The 20,528-nt window shown below is 37.7% G+C and overlaps 1 long non-coding RNA gene across 1 annotated transcript in view; it reads right to left on the bottom strand.

The window, feature by feature from the left end:
- Window positions 1–20,528, bottom strand: part of LOC311286138 — a 149,971-nt gene that overhangs the window by 33,424 nt on the left and 96,019 nt on the right. The window contains exons 3-4 of the long non-coding RNA XR_014626495.1: window positions 19,225–19,468; window positions 2,910–3,080 (exon numbers count right to left, since the gene is read on the bottom strand). This is a non-coding gene — a long non-coding RNA (uncharacterized lncRNA). The remainder of the gene's footprint in view (window positions 1–2,909; window positions 3,081–19,224; window positions 19,469–20,528) is intronic.

The raw sequence follows: 20,528 nt of genomic DNA, 5'->3' as shown, positions 1-20,528 counted from the left end.
GTGCTGAAGCTCACAGTCTCCAGGGTGGGAGCTTGTAATTCTGTTTAATCAAATGCCAAAAAACTCTGACTCAGAGAGAATGAGGAGGAGAGAGAGTGACTAGCAAGGGAAATAGAGGGAGAGACAGACGGTTAATATTCGTGTGCATGCCCATAAGGCAGTAAACTGCGTGTTCTGAGGTCAATGCACTGAACAGCGGGTAAATTTATAGTATATTTCCACTATAAACTACTTTTTTTTATATACATTAACACTGGCATAATATGTTATTTATCTGCAGTGTTAAGATTTTGCAAACACATCAAGAACAAGAATATGCATTGCATTAATTGTTTTAGAAATGGTACACTTCTGTATTTTTAAGACTGTCAATTTATCATGCTATTCTAGGGCAATTACATTAAAAACATTTGTATTAAAAAGTAAAACATTTAAACTAACCCCTGACCTTGTGATTATTTGCGGTTAATTTTTATAACTAGTAATTATGTACTATTTATCATAGTGCAGTTAATTCATCAACAAACATGTAATTGATTTGATTAATTAAAAATCTCAATCAATTATACACACACATTTCTGAAACTACATGATTCAATGACTTACTCAGACATACAGTCAGTTACTTGTCCCACCTAATGGCGTATCAATGCAACCTGCAGAAAAAAGTAAATTAGTAGCTAAATTAGTATGTTGTTCACAAGCAAACATTTGCTACTGAACAAAATAGCCACCGAACCAGCACCTAACCAATAAAAACCAGCCTGGAATTTCATGATAGTCTAAGGATGCCATTTAGTTTGGATGGATGGATTGATGGATTGATTGATGGACTGACAGATGTCCCAAAATGTCTGCATGTATACATATACATATACATATACATACATGTATATATATATATATATGTATACTGCAACATATACTTTTCAGCCAAAACATTTACTTTTCAGCCAATTTAAAAATTGTTAAAGACAGTAAGATAATGGAATGTTATATCTACTAAAATTCTGCTACATCACAGTTGTTTCTATGAGTGAAGGAGAGGAAATGCCCTTTAACTGCCCCACTGCAACTCACTTTGGATAACAGTGTGTGCTAAATGACTAAATCCACAATGCACTCACTTATCAGCAGAAACGGTATGGCTTCTTTTAGACAAGTGGCCTGACAGTGATCTCTATAGCCCCCAGGCAGTGGCACTAGAGCTGAGAGGTGCTTTCAGCTATCATTAAAAAAGCTACATCATGAATATGTCAATTCTATTCTTGTTAAGAAGTTTAAGGAGAACTGAGACATTGAAAAGAATCCATCTTCTTCATGAGCTTTTTGTTGCAAGTTCTCCCTCCAAAAGGGCATCTCAAGGTTCAGAATATATTATGCAGGATGAATAATGGTGCTTGCTTATATGAACATTGCTATTATAACTGTTTATACTTAGGATTGGGTTTGAACAAATATTAAAATTGGTTGCGTACCTCAAATGGAGGGACCAAGCCTTCAAGATCAGAATATCATTGATAATTTGATGGTAACCAAAGAAGAACATCCTAGCTCACATTTGTGACCCTGGACCACAAAACCAGTCTTATGGGTAATTTTATTAAAATTGAGATGTATACATCATCTGAAAGCTGAACACATAATCTTTCCACTGATGTATGGTTTGTTAGGATAGGACAATATTTGGCCGAGATACAACTATTTGAAAATCTGGAATCTGAGGGTGCAGAAAATTCGAAATATTGAGAAAATCACCTTTAAAGTTGTCCATTTCTATTCGCGATTGTGCTGCATCCACTCACAAAAATATATTTTTTAGATATTTATGGTGGGAAATTTACAAACTTTCTTCATGGAACCTGATCTTTACTTAATATCCTAATGATTTTTGGCATAAAAGAAAAATCGATAATTTTGACCCATACAATGTTTTGTTGGCTATTGCCACAAATATACCCGTGCTACTTAAGACTGGTTTTGTCATCCAGGGTCACATTTGATGAATATTCGAATGCTACCAATCCCGATCTGAATTCTACCTTGCGATGCAGCTTGAATCATAATGACACCGTGTTCGTTTATTGGCCAGAGGAGAACTGGCCCCTCCGAATGAGCCTGGTTTCTCCCAAGGTTTTTTTCTCCATTCTGTCACCCGAAGGAGTTCAGGTTCCTTGCCACTGTCGCCTCTGGCTTGCTTAGTAGGGGACACTAAATATTCAACGATAATATTAATTATACTGCACTGGTGAGTATGGTTGCACTGCACCAGTGCACTGGTTGAATGAGAACTGAACTGAGCTGGACGATGACATACTTTTTTTTGCAGAGCTGCTTATGAAATGAACTAATTTAATAACTGATGATCTTTGCAAAGGAACTGAATCAACACTGAACTGACTTCATCTGAACAACAGCCGAAATGCATAATTTTCCTGTTATCAGTGCAAAGCTGCTTTGAAACAATCTGTATTGTATAAAGTGCTATAAAGGTGACTTGACCTTTTTTTCACAAAATGTAAAAACGTAAACTTGTCTTACCTTTCGAGACTCAAGTAGATGCCCCATACTACACGCTTTGTGATTTTGCCAACATTGCCCTCGATTTGGAGTTTTAGTTTACCAAAACCTTTTGTTTGGCTGTAGTTATACCCTGACGCAGCAGTAATATTTCATTCGCAAACCGTTTAAGACTTTGGCTGAGGTGAAGTTGAAATTTTCATTTGTGTCAAGTGATGGATGAGATGTCAGAAAACATGAGAATTGATAGAAAACTCTTTTGTAATGTAAATATAGAAATCCTCAGCTACGGGAATTAATGTATTCATTTTATTAATCTCTATTTTTACAGATTTTTCTCAGATATACACCGGCCCCCCCGCCCCCTCCCCGCTAAAAGCTTTGCAAACCTGCATTCCAGATTCTTTCATCTCGTCTTCCCATTATCTGTTCGCTTCTCATCTCATCTCCTCTCCTCTGGTTTTGGCTGCTGTTTGATAAACCTCTGATTCATTCTGCAAGCTCTCTGTCGGCCCCCAAACACCTGCAGAACAGCCTTTCCACAGAAAAAGTGTGCGCATCTGAGAGAGAGACAGTAAGAGGCAAAGAAAAAAGAGCACAGATAACAAATACCACTTAACATAATTACCACTGTCCATGGGAATTCAAAATCCGTGGCCAGAGCCAAATTCTGCGTATCTAAAAGAGGTTTCGCATTCGAAGAGAATACATTCAGTGTGTCCAAACTACCGTTTCCCTCAGGACTCCTAGAGGAACAGAGTGAGACACATCTAAACACAAAATAAGATGTTTCAAATGAGTTTCACTCCCCTTTGTGGCATCTAGTGTTTTGTTGGCCAGCACCAGAGTAGCCCTTGAGAGCGCATAAACGCAACCAGTCTGTTTCTGTGGTGGTCTGAGACCACGGATGCATGTTTGGCAGTTGAGCACTCTAATTTTGAGCCTAAAAGCAGCAGTGCTTTCAGGCAGCAGAAGAGCATATTATCCAGTATCTGAGAGCACTCCTCTACCTCTACACACACACACACACACACACAGCACGAAGCGGACAGTGTGGCTAACTGATGATAGACTTCAGCTCCGCAGCCTCAAATCCATATGTAGGGCCACAGCCGGTCAGCCAAGGCTGAAATTGCAATTAAACAGTAAATTACAACTAGAATTGCTGTGGTTTGTGAGCGGTTTTAACTTTACAGTAACTTTGAATGGAAACTTTGCAATAACCTTCAAAAGCGACCTGTGGGACAATCTGGGGTGAACTTTAGTCCTCAATTTCTGTGTTAATGCAAAGGGTACACACACTCAAGATATACCATTTATCAATGAACAAGAAAGCACAAAGCCTATTTGGAAAAGGAAACAGGAAAAAAGGAAACCTTCAGCAAGAAATAATCTTTCACCTTGAGAAATACTGCGGCTGAATTATTCAAAGGGTTGAAGCAGTCACGAGAGTGTCAATGATAATAAAAGCGTTGCACGAAATGTATTTTCACTACTATTATACAGTACATGTAGATTGTACAAAAAGACAAGAAGTGCAAGAAGGTTTGTAAGAGTGTTACTGTGAATCTATCTCAGGTGGCGTGTGCAGATTTGTATTGATTACATCAATTGCCAGGCTGGTGCAAAAATAATGAGAACATAAATAATAATAAATACATTTTACATTTGGGCTTGACATTAAATCATGATTATTTTAGTCCAATGATTGCAATAGTATTTTTTCTTTAGGTTTACACATTTAACAACACTCTTAATGGTGGTTAGAAAAAGATTTTAATTAAAATATTTAATTTCATTTAATTTAAGTATGTTTATTTACTACTTCTATTACTACTACTACTAATTGTATTTATAATTTAAATTATTTTATTCAATTGAAATATTTAATAAGTAAATATTTTCCAGATATCATTTTACAAATATTTATAATTCTTCATTCCTGCACTATATATATGTGTCATTATATACTGTACATGAAAATATATAGCAAGTTTTGTATTTCAAGAAGGAGGTCTCTTGCAAGGGGATCATCATGTTCGCGGGTCCATGGCATTGAAGAATTTCATTGTCAATAGTCAGTTCGATTTTCAAATTCAATTTAAGCATTGAAACATCTTGTGCGACTAAACAGTATGCCACCAATTCCAATTCGAAAAATATTATGAAAGAAGCCAGAAATAATAACATACATGGTTTAACACTGTAGCCTCGGGCAACCCATAATACTTTCCGGTCATTTCTCCAATGTGAGATGCTATTTTGTTCATTATTCAAAGGGGTGAAAATGCAAAAACAAACTGATTGTTAATTAAGACTTATTCGCACCCAATATCGCTGACAGTGAAAAGACAGCTTAAATACACAATCTCCTTCCTGTTCGAAGAAGCATGAATGATCAATAAAGTTTGCAGTTAGTAATAGAGTGTAGAGTGTATCTGCATGAAAATTAAGACATTATAATAATCCCATAATCATGAGACTGTTTGCATTAGAGGTTTCCTCAAGAGACATGATACTAATGCATGATGACTCTGCCCACATGACTATAACCCACAACTTTGGATCAAATCAGCAAACTGTCACCATATTGGTCAGTGTCTGGCATGACTCACTAAGATATGCACACAGATGCACGTCCACGCAGAGTCGCAGACACATGCATATTAAGTTATCAAGTCCATATTTCATGAGGAACATGCTGTATTTGTCCTTCCTGTGCTCGATAAATGTTACATGAGATCTCAGTGCTCCCTAATCAGAGTCTGGGCTCCATACATATTCATACCGGGAGAGAAATTTGCATGCCCTGGAATCACATGCAGAAAAACGTTATTGTGTTTACACACAAGCTTTCTGTTGTAAACAATTCCCTCACTGTGGTTCTACAGAATCGCAGATAAGATCCACACGCATACTTTGGCAGTTAAAGCACTCTTGATGCTGTTGAGGGGATAATCTGATGCTGGAGACGAGGCTGATGAGAGGATCCATTAATCTGCTGCGTTAGTTGTGAGATGCTGGAGGCACTATCCCTCTATCAGGTTTTCTGCATTTAACACACAACTGTGTGACAGAAGTCTATTATTACTCTTCCAGAAGACTTTACAGAACTCAGTAGCTGCTCAATGCGAAATCAAACAATGGACAATTAGGAAACACTGAAAGTGCACTGTATACCATGCTAAGATACATTTTGCTACACGCTAAGCTACACTCTACTATATTTTATATACAATAACATACTATTCTAAGCTATACATTGTACTATTTTAGTATAATATTAGTTACACTATACACAATAGTATATTATATTCTGCTTGGCTACACTATACACAATACTAAGCCACACTATATTATTATATACAATATTATACTGTAACGCTACATTATGCTACTGGCTACATTAAGCTACATTATGTTATTTTATGCTAAGCTATTATACTACATTACATACAATATACTATGTTAAGATAGATTATGCTATATGGATTATGGAGCCCTGTTTAAACTTCAAACTTTTTTTCTCAGAATAGCGAGTTTATATCTTGCAAGTCAGACTTTATAACTCGCAATTGCGAGTTTATATCTCACAATTCTAAGGAAAAAAGTCAGAATTGTGAGTTATACACTCACCTAAAGGATTATTAGGAACACCATACTAATACTGTGTTTGACCCCCTTTCGCCTTCAGAACTGCCTTAATTCTACGTGGCATTGATTCAACAAGGTGCTGAAAGCATTCTTTAGAAATGTTGGCCCATATTGATAGGATAGCATCTTGCAGTTGATGGAGATTTGTGGGATGCACATCCAGGGCACGAAGCTCCCGTTCCACCACATCCCAAAGATGCTCTATTGGGTTGAGATATGGTGACTGTGGGGGCCATTTTAGTACAGTGAACTCATTGTCATGTTCAAGAAACCAATTTGAAATGTTTCGAGCTTTGTGACATGGTGCATTATCCTGCTGGAAGTAGCCATCAGAGGATGGGTACATGGTGGTCATAAAGGGATGGACATGGTCAGAAACAATGCTCAGGTAGGCCGTGGCATTTAAACAATGCCCAATTGGCACTAAGGGGCCTAAAGTGTGCCAAGAAAACATCCCCCACACCATTACACCACCACCACCAGCCTGCACAGTGGTAACAAGGCATGATGGATCCATGTTCTCATTCTGTTTACGCCAAATTCTGAATGTCTCAACAGAAATCGAGACTCATCAGACCAGGCAACATTTTTCCAGTCTTCAACTGTCCAATTTTGGTGAGCTCGTGCAAATTGTAGCCTCTTTTTCCTATTTGTAGTGGAGATGAGTGGTACCCGGTGGGGTCTTCTGCTGTTGTAGCCCATCCGCCTCAAGGTTGTGCGTGTTGTGGCTTCACAAATGCTTTGCTGCATACCTCGGTTGTAACGAGTGGTTATTTCAGTCAAAGTTGCTCTTCTATCAGCTTGAATCAGTCGCCCCATTCTCCTCTGACCTCTAGCATCAACAAGGCATTTTCGCCCACAGGACTGCCACATACTGGATGTTTTTCCCTTTTCACACCATTCTTTGTAAACCCTAGAAATGATTGTGCATGAAAATCCCAGTAACTGAGCAGATGTGAAATACTCAGACCGGCCCGTCTGGCACCAACAACCATGCCACGCTCAAAATTGCTTAAATCACCTTTCTTTCCCATTCTGACATTCAGTTTGGAGTTCAGGAGATTGTCTTGACCAGGACCACACCCCTAAATGCATTGAAGCAACTGCCATGTGATTGGTTGATTAGATAATTGCATTAATGAGAAATTGAACAGGTGTTCCTAATAATCCTTTAGGTGAGTGTAAGTTTATAATTGCGAGATATAAATTTTAAATTCTGACTTTTGTCTCGCAGTTGCGTGTTTATATCTCACAATTCTGAAAAAAGACAAACTTGCAATTAAAAATGAGATTTACACTTCCAATTGCGAGAAAAAAGTCAGCATGAGATTTGTATCAACAGATTGAGTGAACAGAGAAATGAGTCCAATAATTTAGATGCATCATAAATGCACATTTTGCCTCTGACCTATTAACACTGTGATTTTGCAACTGCTTTTCCTTATTATCTATAATAAAAGAGCTTATATTGTAAACTCCACTTTTTGTATACTTTAATATGTATATAGCCTACACTGCACATTTTCGCCACAATGTATAGCATACAAAATTAAATGTTATTTTGTTTATAATTAATTAGTCAGTAAGATATCTGACTTACCAGTTCACCATATGGTACAGGTGGACAGTTTAAAAAAATTGCATCTAGTATAATATAGGACAAAGTATTTGGTAAATGGCATGATTAAGATGACATAATTATTGGATCCTTAAAACCTAAAATAGGGCATCCCATGTCATCAAAATCTTACTCCAGTCAGGCAACCAAAGTTGGCAACCCTGCACTATACTATATTCAACTATACAATAGTATAAGTTATACTAAGTTGCATTGTGCTATAATATGCCAAGCTACACTAAGCTTTACTGTACTATACTTTAAAAACATTATTTTGTATTATATATGTTTTGTAAAATACTTTACAAATTGTGTTTATTTTGTCTGTATCTAAAAATCACCCAGAAATACCTATGTTTGGGCATGCACATTTATAAATGCATGTCAGTAACACTTGACATTCCATCACATAATTCTGAATAATACAGGAATATTGCAGCTTTTTAATTTTTTGTTATAAATGAACCTTTATTTAACCAGGCAAGTCACTTAAGAATAAGTTCTTATTTTCAACAACAGCCTGTCAGTTGTTCCAAAGGTTTACTTTTTTAGATTTAAAAAAAAAGAAAGAAAAGTGGCTGATCTGGTTTGCACAATGCCTACATAATTGGAATATGACATATTCTGATTACTAAATCGAATATTTTCCTATTCTGCTTTTCTATGTTAAACTACATTATAACTATGCTAAGTTATGGTGTTGTTTAACTATACTTTGCTAAGTTACATTATGCTATACTGTGCTAAGCTACACTATACTAAAATATATACAATACTTTACTATGCTTTACTATATTATGCTATCCCTTACAAAAAAATACTACAGTATAACTGTCAAAGTACAACAGCAAATCTTAGTACAAAGAAGTAGAATCAGTAAAGTCCAACTGTACAGTATAATGAAGTGCACGTACAGTATAGCTGCTGTTCAGTGATACACTATACTAAGCTACACAATACTAAATTATATATACTATGTAATGTTACACTATACTGCTCTACTATAAGCGACGCCATGCTATACTATGCTCTTCAATCGTTTGACTTTTCAAACTGACTGTATCTAATATCACCCAGAATTGCTTTTGCTTGGACATCATGCATTAATTAATAGAGTGATTAATAGAGGGGTGTTCCAGCTTTTTATCAGATTTCCATAAAATTGTATATTGGCAAGATATGGTTATGGAAATCAAGTGTACATGATGCTTACATATATACCCAATTCTTGCAACTATGGGAATATCACAAGAATTTCTGTGGCTAGAGCTCTTTTTAGTCCAAGTACTGTGTTGCGAGTTTTTGGATTTTTCTTTTTATTCTGCTCTCGTAATGTGAAAAAGACAACATTGGCCTTGTGATCTGGTCACTCGTTTTAATGAACAATATCTCATGAATTATTCCACCGGACTACACTCCCCTAATCCTCACTTACATCTCTGTCCCAATTTGTTTTCACAAGGGTGCTTCAAAACTTTTTTCTTCCCGTTCCCTCAATTCTCATTCCTATGAGCATCCTTTGCTGTGGGAATGTTTCTAAAGTAGGGAAACAAAATAGACCAGACACCTCAAAATAATGTGAGAAAAATGCCTTTGTCAGGCTATAGTCAAGATGTTCAAACAATTTGTTTTGATCTAGCACCACAGATCAATCAATCTACAAATGGCTTATTTATCTTATAATGGAATAGAAGTTCTTCTATTTTAACTTTAAACCTTCAAACCTTTAATGTAGAAAATCATAGAAGATTAGACAGAGGCACTTTTAAAGAATTCTCTTTTAGCCTCTTAACATCCTTGATGTGTCATTACAAGTGCACAGGTCATGTGAGTGATTCCTTCGGAGTGAACGCGGGTGAATCTGACTGCAGTAGATGTGAAAGAAATATATAAAAAATGATGTTTATTCAGCCAGCGCACATACCTGTATTTACATCCTGTTTTCGGTCGAAGTCCACAGTAATCGATTGTCGAGTTCACGCGCATAGGTTTAGTACCTATGATCACGTGCGTGAACTCGACAATCGACTACTGTGGACTTCGACCGAAAACAGGATGTAAATACAGGTATGTGTGCTGGCTGAATAAACATCATTTTTATTCATATCTTTCACATCTACTGCAGTCAGATTCACCCGCGTTCAATCCGAAGGAATCACTCACATGACCTGTGCACTTGTAATGACACATCAAGGATGTTAAGAGGCTAAAAGCAGGTTTAAAACTTGCCCCATTGAAGTCAACAGGGTGCAAATTTTAAACAGAGGATAACACGTTGTAGGCAACACCGATTTTTGTCGTTGTTCTCTGTACTGACAGCACTCCAAATGTACAAAAAAATGAGCTCAATGTTAAAATTGACCGGAGTTCTCCTTTAAGAACAGTGGAGAAAGACGAGAGAAATCCACAAAAGTGAAGAAAACTAGAAGACAGATAGAAAAAAAGGGAATAGAGAGGGACAAAAAGAGAAAAACATATTTCGTTAGCCGGGTCAGGTTGTAATGCTGCTCTCTCTGTCTATGTCTTGTCCACAATATCTGCCTCAGGCAGAGGCACAATTGCACATTCATTTGATATCTGCGAGCTGCTTCCTAGAAATCACTTTCTCCCCAGCAAGCTCTCGTCTGGTTCTTCCCCAAGACAGCATCCCTCTATATCTTGTCATCCTCCTGTGGCATCCATTACATGCAAGCATATACGAACATACTCGCACACCAAACCGACGGGAGATTGCTTGCCACAGCAAAGAGCGGGATGCATATTCCCCAGAATGCACTGGAGTTACATAGTTTAAACACAGCCACAAATTTAATGTTTAATTTCCTTCGACCCCCTTCCAATCTCTATACTCTCCCTTCCCTCCTCTCTTTGCATCTCTCCTGCTGTTATTTTGCCAGTGTCTTGCTATCTCCCTCGCCAGTGTTTGGTTTTCAGTGACATGTTTTTGCTTTCTCTAATATACCTGGGCGTTATCATGGCATCATCCACAGATACAGAGAAAGGCACGAGAGAAGGTTAGAGAGAAAATGGAAAGGAAGCAAAGACACTGACTTCAGCCTGTCAAATATCTACTTTAAGGAGATTAAAATTCTGTCATCATTCACTCAACCTCGTATTGTGCCAAACCTGTATCAATTTCAGCAGAACAAAAAAAAAAAAGTCAATGTTTAGCAGGATGTTCATGTTGATCTTTTCTATACAATGAAAATGATTCTGTTGTGATGTAAATACTACTTTTTTTAGATTAAATAAAGTCTATATTAGTACTAAATTTAAGCTTGAATAAATTAAAACGTAAATATCATCAATGTTATAAAATTAAGTAAAACCTACTCCATAATAAGGTTGCATTTTTCACTGTTTTTCAGCTGTATTTACACTGTTTTACCATTGCTTTTGTTCTTATGTTTAGTGACTTACTGTTTTATGACATCTGCAGTTAATTTTCTGCTCCAAATTACACATTCATACTCAAAAAATTAGTATTGTGTACCAAGTACTAAGATCTCTGTGTTCGGGTGGATACGTTTCTTCTTTTATGTTGTCTACACAGTATCTACAGTATAATGTACTTATATGATCTAAGTAAAGCATACACTTTAAAAGCATGGCTTAAATCAGTGTTATATTGTTTAAGTAAAATGTATTTGAAACAGACTATTGCAAAGTAAACTTCAGCTAAATAGAAATTACTCAACAAACTTTAACTGGCTAAGTTAAAGATATTTTCTTTGTTAATTTTACTTAACTAATAGATTTCCAGCCGTCAAGAGCCGTCAAAAATGACAATTAAAAAAAAATCACATAAAAGTATTCTATTCTTTTACTATATTCCAAACCTTTAGATGACACACAGTAGCGTTTTGATTAAGACAACCAAATTTATGCTTCTAAGCAAAGAAAATCTTGCACTAAAAATGTGTTTCCTGACAGCTAAGGTTTCCAAAAACATGTAAGTAAATGATGACAGCATTTAAAAAAATTTTTTGGGAAGAAATCAATACTGTTATTCAGGAAGGAGGCATTAAATTGATCAAAAGTGATTGTAAAGATTTTTACACGGTTAAAAAAAAATCTATTTCAAATAAATGCTGCTTTTTTTTTTTTTTTTTCTACTTTCCATTCATCACAGATTCCAGACATTTTTTAAGGATCATGGCAACACTGAAGACTGGAGTAATGGCTTTGCCATTACAGGAATAAATTACATTTTAATGTGTATATGCATTATATTCCAATATAATGAGTAATATTATATTTTTATGTAGGCCTAGCTTATGTTTTATATGCTTCACTATAGCAAAATGAAGCTGGTAGAACAAGGAATTCTAGCAAGCTAGTCAAGTCAAGAAGCCTAAGCAGTACGAGCATCTGAAACAGACCATCTGCTGGTCTTCTCAAAAGAGACACTTAACATTATGCAGCTTTGTGCAGGTGGGTCAGAATGACAATGTGAGAAAAAGAGAAAATAAGAGGGAGAAAGCATTACGAAGACTGCTGTGATGATTTTGAGAAAGGGCACCAGGAGATCACAGTCACACAGACTCAAAGCGCAAACTCACACAATGGCATGTTAATTAAGGCATGTTTAGGGGACGGCTGCTCTCTCTGCGTGTGGGCTGCAATGTTTGCGTCTTCCCTTTTCTCTATGTGGGATTGATGAAGCTCCCCTGAGCGACTAGTGATGTCTGTTTTTTGTGGCACAGTGGGAAACATTATGTGGGCTTGGAGCAGTGTGTATGTGTGCGTATGTCTACGCTAGTGAAGGGAACAGTGGGGAGCAGAATGTCACTGTAATTATAATTTCATACGACGCTCTGTTGATCAGAGTTTGATAAGGATGAAGAAAAAGAAGATCCCTAAGCGTGTTTGTGTGCAGACAGACACACACACACACACACACATATTCACAAGGGACAAACAGATGTTTTATGCATGTGTATAAGCGCAGAGGGTGTGTTAACTATAAGGAAGATCCGCTAAGTGGGTCAACATGTCTTGCCCTGCTGTGCCAGTGCTGTGTGTTATGTGACGTGAGTGGCTTCAAACACAATATCTAGACAGAATGCTTGCATTGAAGCCTTGAAGTCGACTCCAGGCAAACATGCAGAAATAGGCAAGAAATTGCTCACAGATTCATTAGGGAGGTCTGAGGCGTTTGTTCCATCTCACTGGCAAAGTGAGAAGATGGAAATGTAACAAGACGGAACTACGGCACAATAGGAAAAAGAAAACGAAATTACTTTCTCTCACATTCGCTCACTCACTCACTCTCACACACTAAAAAGTGCTACGCAAAGGTACAAAGACACTGTATTTGATTCAAAGACAATAAACTGAGATTTCACAGCTCGGCAGCGTGTGAACGTCTGGGCCAACTCTGTGCAAAAAAAAATGCCTCCGTCCAAGAATAAAATTGGAAAACTAAAGCAACATAAGTGCTTCAAAGTCAAATGAAAACACCCATTAAGATGAAAGAACTCGCTCAATAGACAAATCAACGCTTTATTCTGTTATCAAACCCTTCACACAATCACGGGGAACGAATTAATAGAAGGCCACATATTCGACTAAGTCAGCAGTTTAGTCTTTGAAACATCTCTGAAGATGACTGAAAGTTGGCTAAAATCTATTCAGTCTGGTCTATAATATAATATAATATAATATAATATAATATACTGCCACTGCTGATTCACCCTGCAAACACACACACACACACACACACACACACACACACACCTGCTTTTTAATATTAATAAAAAGGTATTAAATATTTACATTTAACAACACCCTGGTGATAATCAGGTGTTAAATCTTTCTGAGAAATCTTTCAGGCAAATTATTCAAGCTGTGTAAAAGCCAATTCCCAATGACAGATAAACTTGCTTTGAAAAATATTGCATCAAAAATAATCCTTTCACAGTCACACCAAGGATAACATTTTGTCCAGTTACACATATGTTTTTTTATTTATAAACTGCAAGATATTCTTGCTCTCCAGGAGCAATAAATATATAATTAGTAAAGCTCTGGTGTGTTTTGGCAGAATGAAATTACATAGAAGCTTATGAAGGAGGGAGCCAGCTCTCAGATTTCATCAAAAATATCTTAAATTGTGTTCAGAAGATGAACAAAAGTCTTACGCGGTTGGAACAACATGAGGGTGAGTAATTACAGACAGAATTTACATTTTTTAATGTTGGATTATCGCCCTTTTGTTTTATTTAATAAAGTTACGCCATAAAGTTATTTAAAGCTCTGAACAGGCCTTGACAGCTAGTTCAACCCATTCAGGCCAAACACTTTTAATTATGTTTAAAAAGTTCATGCACATGCAAATTTTGCTACTTTACACCGACTGCCTTTACTCAGGAAAATTGGCCTTGATATTAACCTTGATTATAGATGAGAGTGCTTAAATTAATCAAGATTACCTGAATTCAGAAACTTCTCTAAAAAGCATTTGCACATCATGCCCATACCTGAAGTGCTAACCGCTAACTTGGGAAAAGCCCGTAAAAGTCCTTTGCAAAAATTTCGGCAATAGATGTTGTGCTCTTTGCGGGATCTCGCGCGATCACCCGGTGTTGCTGGAAAAAGTGTTGACAACTTAGTGTTAAAGCAACATCATGTAGTTTTTCAACCTTCACAATATATTTCCAAGACCCTTGTGATGGTACATCGACTTACAATAGGTTGAATGACACGTCTGCCATAGCCTGACGGGGTCTGTATCGCTTTTACTGGCACTACGGAACTTCGGGGTTCGGGTAGTAACCTGAGCACAAAAAGAACTACAAAATTCGACTGCTTTACGGCATACCTCACTTCCCCCACCACCCCCCATTTCCTTAAATTCGGACGTATAGCGTGTGTATGTTGTTGTCATGGCCGAAGCAGCAACGAAACCGAAGAAGGCAAAGGTTTTGTCGGAGGAGACTAGGAAGAGAAAAAGGGAGAGTGACAAATGTGTGGCCGGTGAAGCAGTCGATTCTGTTCCCTACCGGAATTCCTGTTCCCCCTCAACGAGCCGTGTCTGCTGACAGCACATGCGTCAAAGCCTTAATAAACCTTAATAAATCAAAGCCTTAATAAACATTACATTGAAATCAGTAATAACGTTTTAAATTTGAAAAGAAATAATCTGGATTGAATTGACAGATGGGGAAAAACTCGCTTCTAATAAAAAAATTAATAAAAAAACGTACATCCAGTTGTGCTTCTTGCTCATATTCAGTTCTGATGGTACGTATGGTAACTCGGCAACTATGCATGATTTGTAGTATGATTGCGTAAAGGGAACAGGAATTCCGGTAGGGAAAAGAATCGACTGCTTCATCGGACGAGGATCAATATTGGTCCAGCGTGAGCTCGCTGGCGTGAGCTAAAGGAGGAGGAGGGGTGCCCGACCGATGCTGACTTGGCCGTCATGCTGTTGGACTAGTAAGTATATTTCTTGCATACTATCTCTAGTTTTTCGAATTTGTTGTCTGCCTGGCTATGTTACGGAAGCTATCTGGTCCTCCATTTATATTCATGAATCAAGTAATGCTAGTAGAGGAGCGAATTATCAATCTGGTAGCTAGTAAACGCTAACATGCTAGTTTTCGATGAAAAAATAAAACCCATGAAATTATATTCATATGACATGCTGAAATATATGCCACTGTACCTGGGATGAAGACATTTCACACGCAACGCAGGCAGTCTGCCCAAGATGCGAGAACTCCTTCTGCAGAGTTCGGGGGTATCGGCTTGTCAACAAATGCACGTGTATCCCCTGGTGTAACCATGACAGATTTTATGACAGTAGTAGAAGACAATACTGTTTCCCAACTGTAGGGGGACCCCAAGAGCAAAAGTTACATGGTGTTGCTTTAAAGGGAGCGCTATTCTGACAATCTAAATAATAGTTTTGTTTTTCATGCTTCTAGAGGACCAGTGGTTACGTTCACACTGTAAATTATAAAGAGTGATAACTGCATTTAAATGTGGGAGTGAATCCGCTAAATTTTTTTCCTGTGAGTCATGAAATTGCGATGATTGACATAGTAAACATAGCAACATGAAAACATGATAACCATAGCAACATTTTGGCATCTAATAATGTTGTAATTTTTGTTACATTTACACTTTAGTCATAAGTTTACATACACCTTTAGTTTCAGAAGCCTTTGATTCAAGCCTTTGATTTTGTCACTCTCCCTTTTTCTCTTCCTAGTCTCCTCTGACAAAACCTTTGCCTTCTTCAGTTTCGTTGCTGCTTCGGCCATGACAACAACATACACACGCTATACGTCCGAATTTGAGGAAATGGGTGGGTGGGGGAAGTGAGGCATGCCGTAAAGCAGTCGAATTTTGTAGTTCTTTTTGTGCTCAGGTTACTACCCGAACCCCGAAGTTCCGTAGTGCCAGTAAAAGTCGATGTACCATCACAAGGGTCTTGGAAATATATTATGAAGGTTGAAAAACTCATGGTGTTGCTTTAAAACATCACTTAGGCTACTTACCGCGTTCTGCACTCTCCCTAAAACTCTCGTCATAAACACTGAAGTTGTCCGCACTGCACAGTGAATATCTTATTTATATCGTGTCTAGACTTTGTTGTTTATGAGGGGATTTGCGAAAGGATAAAGCTTGTGCTAATTCTGAACATACATTTTGAGCGAATTCTCCGCATGGTGACTCTAAAACGCCTCTGATTTGCCACTGTGTTCATGCGCTTAATATACATGTCTGTGATTGGCTACAATGCTCAACGGTGAAACAACACAAGCAGTTTTGTTTCGTTTTTGAATAATATTGTGTCCTCCATTGCCTGGACTCGACTGTACTCGAAAATCTTTCCGACTCTAAAATGTCAGAGTCCGTGTCAAGTCCGAGCACAAATTCATCCGAGTGCGTGACAAGTCCGAGTTCATTCAAAATTGGACCCGAGTCCGAGTACCCCACCTCTAGTAATTTACGAGATACAACCTTGGCGCCTGCACTAAGCCATTCGGCTGATATCTCTATAAGCGCTAACTTTAATAATGTTCGACCAAGGGAAAAAAAGCTTCTGGGGGGGGGGGGTGTTTGGCTCGAGGTCATGGTGCAAAGGACCCTAGGTTGAAATTACTCCGAACCATCCCTTTAAGTGATAAAACAACAAAAAACAGGAGACCAAATTACTCTTTTCATAATGTGAAGAAAGCAGGAAGCGAGAGGTAAGAGGAACAGACATCAACTCAAGAGTCCTTGAAGGAACAACAGTGCTTTAGTTTAGCCGAATATGTGCTCTCTGAAAAACCTTGTCACTCTGAACCCAAGTGCGTCTTACTGAAAAACTCTCTATTAAAGGAACCACTCTCCTTGTGGATGCTGGAAGACACATTTGTCTTATTTGAGGATACATGAGCATTAGAAGAACCCTATTAATCCAACACGGCAACAAGGGCTAATATCAGTGCGGATATCTCTGAACAGAGTATTACATTAAGCTGGGAGGACTTCAGTGCAAGCCAGGGGTCATATGGGATTCCAGAGCTTTTTAGAGTTTAGCTCAGATAGCATCTGCAGGATTTCTATGGAAACAAATGACCTTTACAAAGTAATATTCCTATAATTACCATCAGCGGCAACATCTGCTGTGGGATCCAGGGATTGCTTGCAACAATAGGTGGTGATCCAAAATGTCCTCAATCATTTACAAACAGAAAGCAAAAATGAAAGTTACAGGATGTTATCAAGCAGTTTAAAGAAGGTTTTTCAAAACACAAGTCCCAGAATAGACTTGTGTCATGTCTAATATAGCTTTCTTTTTTCTTTTTTAAAGGTACCGCCACATTTATTTGTCTTCTATCTGGACTCTCTTTTGCTTATTTGTTGTTTGCTAGTGTGTCAGAAAGCCAGAGGGAGAATTTCCTCAGAAAAAAAAATGATTCGATCTTGCCTGTTGCTTGCAGTCGAAATCATGCTTATTCCCCCCATCCTTCTATATCTCTCTGCCGTGGGGGGAAGAAAGGGAGAGGAAGGGTTATGTAAATAATGGAAAATGGTAATGGGCCTTTAAATGCATTATTGAACTACAGGTGTCTGTGAGAACACACAGACATGCAGATAAGAACACACACACACACTTTCAGAGGCTTTCTGAGTCTCTAGCCCAGAGCTTCACAGATCTTCAATATCTCTTTATTGTGCTGTTTTTATTTTCTTAGTGGCTCTATCTCCAAACAGCCAATTTCCCACAAACATTGTGAGTAAAGGACAACAATAATTTTAATAGCATCAGTTATTCTCTCAGATGGTGTAGTGTAACACAGTATATGATGCTATGAATACCATATTTATCTATCTATCTATAAGATATAATACATTTCATTAAATGCAATTCATTCAGCACTCAATAAATGGCAAATATTAGTATACTTAAACAAACAGCAGATCCACACATTTAAAAAAAAAAATCTGTCATGACTGTTATTTTAGTATTATTTACATACTATTATAATATTTATTCATATTTTTAATTAGCTATTTATTATATGTTCAGTTTTCATTTAATTTTAGTTTAAGTTTTAGTAATTTTCTTATGTGCTTTGGTAACACTTTACAATAAGATTCCATTTGTTAACATTAGTTAACTACATTATTTAACATGAACTAACAGAAATAAAGCATTTATTCTTCTTACATTATGTTAATTTCAACATTTACTAAAATCAAAAGTTGTATCTGTTAATATTATTTAATGGTGATGAGCTAAAAATAAACAAATGATTAACTATTTTATTAGTATTTCTATTATAAAAAAGAAATAAAAAAAGTCACTTGTGAAGAGACTCACAAAGCAGCTGTGAAGATGAAGTTCATATGTTCATGTATATTGAGACGTCAGATGCTGAAAACACAGAGAGCGTCACGTGTGTGAGTTTGTGTATCAGACGAAACCGCGCAGTTCAATCACACAGAGACATGCAGAAGTCACTTATTAGTGACACACACTGACTGGCTATTTTCGTGTTTATTTCTGCTGTGTGATAGGCTATTAGATTAGTCTATTTGAAGTAAAAATGTTCAGACCTTTTCATCGTTATCAACGTAAATTTTATCGCGATCTTAGTATGACATCGTTTATCGCCCAACCCCAAGTGGAGGGTACCATGAGGAGTGAATAACGACTTAAATTTTGGTTGGTTCATCACACAAGTAGACTTGGAATATAGTGCACAAGTCAAATGGACCACTTTTATGGTGCTTTTTTTGTCTATGTTGGTGGTTGAAAGCCACCTGGTCACATCTGCTTTTGGAAAATCAAAGCTTGGAAGTCATACAGGTTTGGATAACATGGGGTTTAGTAAATGATAACAGAATTTAAACTATCCCTAACTAATTTTGGGTGAACTATCCCTTTAAATTGTGTAGTTTCACTATACTTTCTGAAAACATACCTGTTTCTGTGTTTCACAAGCACAGTTGTGATCTGGGCTGATGTTGATGAACCGTGGCCTGTGTATGACATTGACTCTTCACTCAAGTGGATGCAGCCCTCTTCAACACACGCTCAGACAAGTTCTTTACCGAACTCCATCCCTTGGGGACGCAAGAGATTGTTTTTCCATGTTTCTCCTGTTTTTCACGTCTTTCCACTTCTCGCTCCCTCTTGCTTTCCTCCTTCAATTAATCCCACTGAGACTACCGAAGAGAAGAAGGAGAGAGGATGAGAATGAGAGAAATATGGTAAATGGTAAATGGTAAATGGACTGCATTTATATAGCGCTTTCACAGACCTATGGCCACCAAAGCGCTTTACATAGCCTCACATTCACCCATTCACTCACTCACTCATACACCGACGGCGGTGTCAGCCATGCAAGGCGCCATCCAGCTCGTCGGGAGCAGCTGGGGTTAGGTGTCTTGCTCATGGACACCTCGACACTTGGTCAAGTGGAACCGGGGATTGAACCACCAACCTTTCGGTTTGTAGACAACCTACATGAACCACTGAGCCACTGCCGCCCCTAATGACTCCCAAACACACCCTCCCTTCATGCAGACAGATGTAGTGGGTGGCCTATACAGATTAAAGGCATGTGATTGGTGGAGAGGAACGGACAGGTTTGAGCGATATAAAATAGCGTTTTTGTTTTTGAACGTGCCCACTAGCAAAATCCACTTGGATAGTTTGTTTTCATATTTAAGCCAGAACTGCTCTAATGGAGGTTAATTAGTTTCAAATAATCAATTCTCCCATAATTAACCATGAATCATGGCTAAATATGAGAATGGATACAATAAAAAGTGAGCAAACGGCCCAAAGCTGGCCATTTGTCCTACTCTAGAACATCATTACGGCACATAAGACAGAACAAACCATTTTTTCCCACTGTCTATCTGTCTCACTCACTACCAAATCCTAGTTATTGGATGAAGTTTGACAGTAAACAGTCTTGGTATTAGGATGGATGCTGCCGAAAGTAAATTTTCAGCCCCTCTCCGCCACACCTCCACAATTTCCATCTTCTATTTGGCCTGTGTATTCAGCTCAGGTTGGTACTTCAGGTGTGATGGCCATCATCTTTCTTTGGCAGTGAGGACGATGTCACCTTTCTGGGATGGCCGTACTTTTTTGGGTACCGTTTATAGCAGAACAACAACCCAACAATGATTACTCAGCGGCATAGATTATGACAGGCCTATCTCTGTGAGAAATAACAACAAGACATCACAGTCAGGATTAAGAGAGGGAGAGACA

This window comes from Rutilus rutilus, assembly GCF_951802725.1.
Source record: "Rutilus rutilus genome assembly, chromosome: 2".
In the NCBI taxonomy this organism is placed as follows: Eukaryota; Metazoa; Chordata; class Actinopteri; order Cypriniformes; family Leuciscidae; genus Rutilus; species Rutilus rutilus.
Note: the sequence above shows the minus strand (reverse complement) of the source record. Positions and strands in the feature narration are given on the sequence as shown.